We start from the raw sequence: 6,111 nt of genomic DNA, 5'->3' as shown, positions 1-6,111 counted from the left end.
AGACTGGGCTGTCGGGTCACCTTCTGAGTCCTTTAAACGTTCCTGTAAAGCTCTAACTATAGGGAACAAAATGTGGTTTCTTTTCAGTTGTGACCGGGAGGCTGGTCGTTGTGCTCAGTGGCGTGTGGTTTTAATTAATCTTCAGCATTTTGAACTCTAGCCAGGCTGATGGCGACTCCCCAGCCAGAGCTAGGGTATCAGCAGACTCTGGGCCCTTCCTGGATGCTCCACGTGAGCGTAGATTTTCAAGTTGAATCTCTTTTGTCCTCTACCGGTGGGGGTGGGAGGGGTAGGAAAAGCAAGTGACTTGATAACATCTTTAGAAACCAAGTAACGAGCCATTAGGAGGACTAACAATAAATAAATGCATTTTCCATTCAGTGTCTCTGTGGCAATCCAGACGAGCATATGACTAGGAAAATGTAATGAAAGCAATTGTAACTCTTTTGGTGGAGAGGTAATTACAGTCTAGGGCTGCCTGACTGATGAAAATTACACTGCTTATAATAAATTGCCACACAGCTAAGTCTTTTCTGAAGTCCTTAGTATGATTTGTGTTTGTGCACTTACTTAAAACATCAGGGAACAATTTATAAACATGAGCCTCTTTGGACACTGCCAGGATCGGCATTTACGATTAGAGAGCCTGTTTAAGGTTTCCTGATTTATAGAGGATAGATCATATTTTCCCGACACTCTCATGGTCAATTACAGACCTGCATGGTGCATTTGGTAACTTAAAAGTAAATTTAATCTTTTTTTTTTTTGGAGTATTTGTGAGCATGCCAAGTCAGGAAAACATTTTCTTTCAGACTAAGGAGAAAGATGTTTCCAAGAGAGCGTACTACTGATGCCGCAGATGGGGGCGGGGAGCAAAGTCATGCCTTGTCTGTCTCCCCATGACATAAACATCAGGGACTTCCTTATGGAAATAAAGGGGGCTGAACCTGGCACGCGAGTCCCTAAGCCCTTGTCATAAGAAAGTTCAAGAGGCCCAATAGTTGCAGTGACATTGCCTTTGAGGCCACAAGAACCAATGTGAAGGATCAGAAGGAGCCTTGGACGGGAAGTCACAGGAAACAGATTCTAAGCCCAGTTGTGCTTTGGCAAATCACTGTCTTTCAATTGTTTATATATATATATATAATTGTATTTATTTTCTTGGCTGTGCTGAGTCTTTGCTGCTGCATGGGTTTTCTCTAGTTGTGGAGAGCAGAGGTTACTCTCTAGGTGTGGTGTGCAGGTTTCTCTTAGTCGAATCTGAGGATTTTTCAGTAGTCATGTACAGATATGAGAACTGGACCATAAGGAAGGCTGAGCGCCAAATAATTGATCTTTTCTAATTGTGGTGCTGGAGAAGACTCTTGAGAGTCCCTTGGATTGCAAGGAGATCAAACCAGTCCATCCTAAAGGAAATCAGTTCTGAATATTCTTTGGAAAGACTTGATGCTGAAGCTGAAGATCCAATACTTTGACTACCTGATGTGAACAGCTGACTCATTGGAAAAGACCCTAGGTGTCTTTTGAAGATTGAAGGCAGGAGAAGGTGACGACAGAGGATGAGATGGTTGGATGGCATCACTGACTCAACGGACGTGAGTTTGAGCAAATTCTGGGAGATGGTGAAGGAGAGGGAAGCCTGGTGTGCTGTAGTCCAAGAAGTCGCAAATAGTCAGACACAATGAAGTGACTGAACAACAAGGACAATAATTCAGCACACTTTCTTGCAAGCTTGTGGTTTAACGTTTGTCTTCACACCATTGGAGTGAAGAATTTGGATGATTCCCTTCTGCTCTGGCAGCTAGAACCTTCTCGCATACTCCTGGGAAGAAAAATACCCAGAGTAAATGCTTGTATATCAATTTTACCTCCTGCTGGTAGGTTGTTATACACGGGGGGCAGGGGCAGTGGCCTCTTGTTTTTTGCATCTTGAGCTGTATGGAGTTGCTTGAGAGAGTGAGGTGATCCTGAAAAGAAATTGCAGTTGTGCTCTCTTCCATGGGCCTATTCGGTTTAGTGGGAAGATCTAATATCCACAGTGATGCCCAGAGCACTGCTTGTCCAGGCATGGTCCTTGCACCAACACCATCGTTATCGCTTAAGAATGTATTAGAAATGCAGATTCTCAGGTTCCAACTTAAACCTACTCAGAAACTCTGGGGTGGGGCTCAGCAACTATTTCAACAAGTCCTCCAGCTGATCTTTATGCAAGCTAACGTTTCTAGAACCCCCATGCCAAAGAGATGCACGAAAGACCATGAAATGATGTGTTGTAAACATTCTACAATGGCAGAGTTGGATAGCTGTGACACAGATCATCAGTTCAGTTCAGTTCAGTTGCTCAGTGGTGTCCGACTCTCCGCAACCCCATGAATCATAGCACGCCAGGCCTCCCTGTCCATCACCAACTCCCGGAGTTCACTCAAACTCATGTCCACAGAGTCGGTGATGCCATCCAGCCATCTCATTCTCTGTCGTCCCCTTCTCCTCCCTCCCCCAACCTTTCCGAGCATCAGAGTCTTTTCCAGTGAGTCAACTCGTCGCATGAGGTGGCCAAAGTATTTCAGTTTCAGCTTTAGCATCAGTCCTTTCAATGAACACCCAGGATTGATCTCCTTTAGAATGGACTGGTTGGATCTCCTTGCAGTATAAGGGACTCTCAAGAGTCTTCTCCAACACCACAGTTCAAAAGCATCGATTCTTCGGCGATCAGCTTTCTTCACAGTCCAACTCTCACATCCATACATGACCACGGGAAAAACCATTGCCTTGACTAGATGGACCTTGGTTGGCAAAGTAATGTCTCTGCTTTTTAATATATTATCAAGGTTGGTCATAACTTTCCTTCCAAGGAGCAAGCGTCTTTTAATTTCATGGCTGCAATCAGCATCTGCAGTGATTTTGGAGCCCAAAAAAATAAAGTCTGACACTGTTTCCACTGTTTTTCCATCTATTTCCCATGAAGTGATGGGACTAGATGCCATGATCTTTGTTTTCTGAATGTTGAGCTTCAAGCCAACCTTTTCACAGATCATAGGGTCTACCAAAAATATTTATTATTTGGTTCTCAACAGAAAAATTTTGCCAACTCTTTGACTTGGCCATTACGTGCACACACATTAGCATATACAGCCACACATACATCCACACATGGATGTGTGAACTTGAGCATGAATGCTCCCCTGCATGTTTACAAACTGTTATTACATCTTGGAGGGGTCACCTTTACCTGTCATCACCTCTTTCTCACGTCCCACTCCCCGCTCAAAGCTCTGACATCTTTCATTCCCCCAAAGCTACTCTTTTCCCAGGTCGTGAAAAACGTTGTTGCTGGTAAATTCAAGGGACACTTTTGAAAATCCTAACTCCCTCTCCTTTTTTGCATTCTTTGTTACAGTTGATAATCGCCGCCGCTTTGCAGCTTTCCCTCTTGTCTGTGTCTCTGACTCTTTGTGACATTTTCCTGGTTGTCGTTTTCCTGTATGGACCCTCCTTTCATTCTGCAGGAAGGGAAATCAAAAGACAGCTTCATCGTATTTCTTCGATCCCTGTTCCAGCAGAACACCTGTCTCAAGGAAGATGCCCTGGAAACAGACCTGCAATGGTTGGCTGCCATGTGTCAGCTGGGAATGCACCTTGGGGGTGTCACCTGAAAGCTGGAGAGCAGAGGAAGAATGGGCGGAGGAAGAGAGGCAGAGTCACCTTCAGAATCTTTCTGACCGAGGCCAGGGGGCCTCTGAGTTGTAACCCCTCCTTTGACCAGTCACTGTGTGTGATCTGTCCCAGGGGAGGGACACCAGCTCGTGAGTGATCGCTACCTTTGCTGGAGGAAGGTCTACCAAGGGACTCCGGCAGCCAACACTCCCTGCGGCTGCGCTCTGCTGGCGGACAGAGCAGAGCATTTTCACCCTCAGCCTACACGCGTTTTCCATATTGACGAATGCAGCATTCTGCATGGAGCAGACACGAATCTCTGTTGCATAAATCACGGAATTTCTCTTTCTTCTTTAGTCCATGCCCTGTACCCTTTTTTCTTCTTTCTGTAGCCGCCTTTATATTTTTTTCTCCTTCCTTTGCAAAGTCCTGCTTACATTTTAAAAACATGAACTCTTCGTCAAATAACAACATATCTTCTATTTGCTACTTGCCTTTCGATTTCACTGGTTTCGCTTTTGCGATATACAAAAGGCCTTTCTCATTTTTATATGATCTAAACTACCTGTCTTTTCTAGGTGGCACGTTTAGTAAATCTTTACAATCCCTATATCAGAAAACATGTACTTCTCCCTATTTTTTTTTTCCTGGTTCTTTTTTAGGTTTTATTTCTTATACTTTTACTCTTCAACCCATCTGGAAATTATTTTGGTTTGAAGCATGAGGTAGAGATCTAACTTAATTTATTTTTATTTTTTTCCCAAGGAAGATCTCTTTATATCACTCCAAGGAGTGTGGATTCTATTTGGAAGTTAATGTGGGCAGGGGAGTTCCCTGAAGAGAGCTCAACCAGGGCAGTGATGCGATCAGGTCCACTCTCAGGAAGGGCACATGTCTTTGTGGCACCTGGATGCACGCAGATGTTTTTAGGGTTGTGGGCCTTCCGGCCTCTCCCATCACCTGGTTTTCTCCACCTTCCTGGAAGGCTGGCCTTGCTTTCCAGTGATTAAAGCTGGATCCGCTGACACTTCAGGGATGCCTCAGAGAACTCGTCATTAATTTGCTCCAATGCGGCACTTGCCAGAAGCTGGCTGGAGACATTTGACGTGTGTTTGAGAGCACCGAGGGCTCATGTTAAACATCCATTCACCCACATTCTTTGAGCTCAAGGCCGGTATTGAGTGAGCTTTTCAGAGAGCCCTGTGTCTGGTCCATATTATCTCAGTCCCCTTCAGAAACGCTTCCACTCCGTTAAGATTTAATGCCATTTCCCCGACTTTTATCTAAGAGCCATGTGAGAAACATCCATTTTGAGAAACTTTCTGTATCTTTCAGAGAAACACATGGCCGCTGGGGTTTTCTTTGTTTGAAGAAAATATTTTGCATGTGTTTTCAGATTAAAATTTATCTCAAGTTCTCGTTGGAATTTATAACCGAAGAACATGCAAATGAAGAATGAGAGGGTTTCTCGGAGAACTTCCAAGAGGTGCTTTGAACACCCAGCACGTTCTGGTCAGTTTGGGCTGCTCGAACAGAACACCACAGGCTGGGTGGCTTCAACAACAAACATTTAGTTCTCACAGTTCCGGAGCCTGGGAAGTCCAAGATCAAGGTACCAGCAGACATGGTGTCTGGTGAGAGCCCAGTTCCTGGTTCATAGATGACATATTCTCCTTGTATCTCCATGTGAGTGAGAGAAAAATATTCTTCTCCTGCCTCTTCTAATAAAGGGCATCCATGCAGGCTCTGCCCTGATGAGTCACCCACCTCCCAAAGACCCCACCTCTAAATACCATCACGTTAGAGGTTAGTATTCTAACATAGGAGTTTTGGCAGATATCAAACATTCAGTCCATAAAAAACCCTCTGTGGGCTCAACCCCATCGAGGATTCCAGAATTTACTTCTGCTTTACACGGGTTGGATCTGATCAGAAGGCAAGGGGTTGGTCCTGTCTTGATGGAAGCTGGAGGGTCCACTTGCCCCATCTTATTCAACCTTCCTTGCTTGTACTGAAGCCTGATTCCTCCTCGACTGGTGACAGCCCCTGTGATACCAGAGCCCTCAACTGTCTCATAGGCATTCACATTAATATGATTCCTTGTCCATATCTTAGAGCCCCTTCTGGAGCTCGAATCCCATGGGTCCTTTCTTATCCATTGGTCTATCCTCAGTGGCTGGTGCCAAGCCTGGTTGTACCACAGCAGGTGTTCAGAAGGCCTTTGTGGGATGAGTGAGTGATGGGGGGGGTTATGAGGTTAAAAACAGGATGCGGGGGAGTCCTGAGGTAAAACTTCAGACTGGAATTCAAAAGAGAAATGATCAGAGACATTTTTCAGAGTCCTTGGGATGGGTCAGATGATTTCCACACTCATTTCATCCTTCATTGCTTCACTCTGCCCTCCGCCGCATCATTCATTCCTCAGCCTTTGTTTTTTCCATTACACTTAAAAAAAGC

The sequence above is a fragment of the Moschus berezovskii genome, chromosome 20 (genome assembly GCF_049115385.1).
Source record: "Moschus berezovskii isolate FMDL1 chromosome 20, NW_MosBer_1.0, whole genome shotgun sequence".
NCBI classification, from domain to species: domain Eukaryota; kingdom Metazoa; phylum Chordata; class Mammalia; order Artiodactyla; family Moschidae; genus Moschus; species Moschus berezovskii.
Note: the sequence above shows the minus strand (reverse complement) of the source record.